Below are 859 nucleotides of genomic sequence, written 5' to 3'. Positions count from 1 at the left end.
GGAAGTGGGGGGCGCTATGGGGGACTTTTGGGATAACATTGGAAATGTAATTGAGGAAAATATGTAATAAAAATTTTAAAAATTAAAAAAAAAAAAAGAAGCCCGGAAGCATGAACTTAGCAGGCGAATGCTAAGAGCATCCTTAGAAGGACGTTCTGGGTGGGATGAGCCAGTCACACAGGGAATGCTAAAGCAAGCCATTCTGACAATTCTATAAGTTTGCTAATTTTATAAATGAGATTTTATTTGTTCTTCGAGACCAATTCTCCATATGCAGCACAGGCCAGCTGCAAACTAACGATCCTCCTGCCTCAGGCTTTCGAGTGATAAAATGAGATTTTATGTAGCAAAATCCCAAGAGGACTAAACATGTGAAGAGCAGTTTTCACTAAAGGCTTGTGAAAAGCCTGATGTTGCAATCAGATGTGGTCCTCGCTCTTTTGCTGAGATGAACAGCAGCAGAAAAAAAAAGAAAAGAACGAAAAAGGATAACAAAAGACATACCGGCCCCACGCTAGAGATGAAATAGTGATGAGTAAGTGATTGTTGGCGATCTGCACACCAGGCATTGGTATACACTGGATGTCTGAGGAGTTGGTCAGGAAGAAAAGGTTTGCCAACATGGGCAAGACTTATAAAAATCTTGACAACCTCCCTGTTTTACTAGGCTACCGAGATTTGCCTAATCTGAAAGCTATATACAAAGTGAGGGCAGACCAAGCGACAAACTTTTGTTGTTGTTGTTGTTGTTGTTTAAACATGGTCTTACCATGTAATCCTTGGTTGACCTCAAACTAGGCCAGGATGGCTTCAAACTCAGATAAACGCCTGCCTCTGACTCCCGTGTGCTGGGATGAAA

The sequence above is a fragment of the Mus caroli genome, chromosome 8 (genome assembly GCF_900094665.2).
Source record: "Mus caroli chromosome 8, CAROLI_EIJ_v1.1, whole genome shotgun sequence".
Lineage (NCBI taxonomy): Eukaryota > Metazoa > Chordata > Mammalia > Rodentia > Muridae > Mus > Mus caroli.
Note: the sequence above shows the minus strand (reverse complement) of the source record.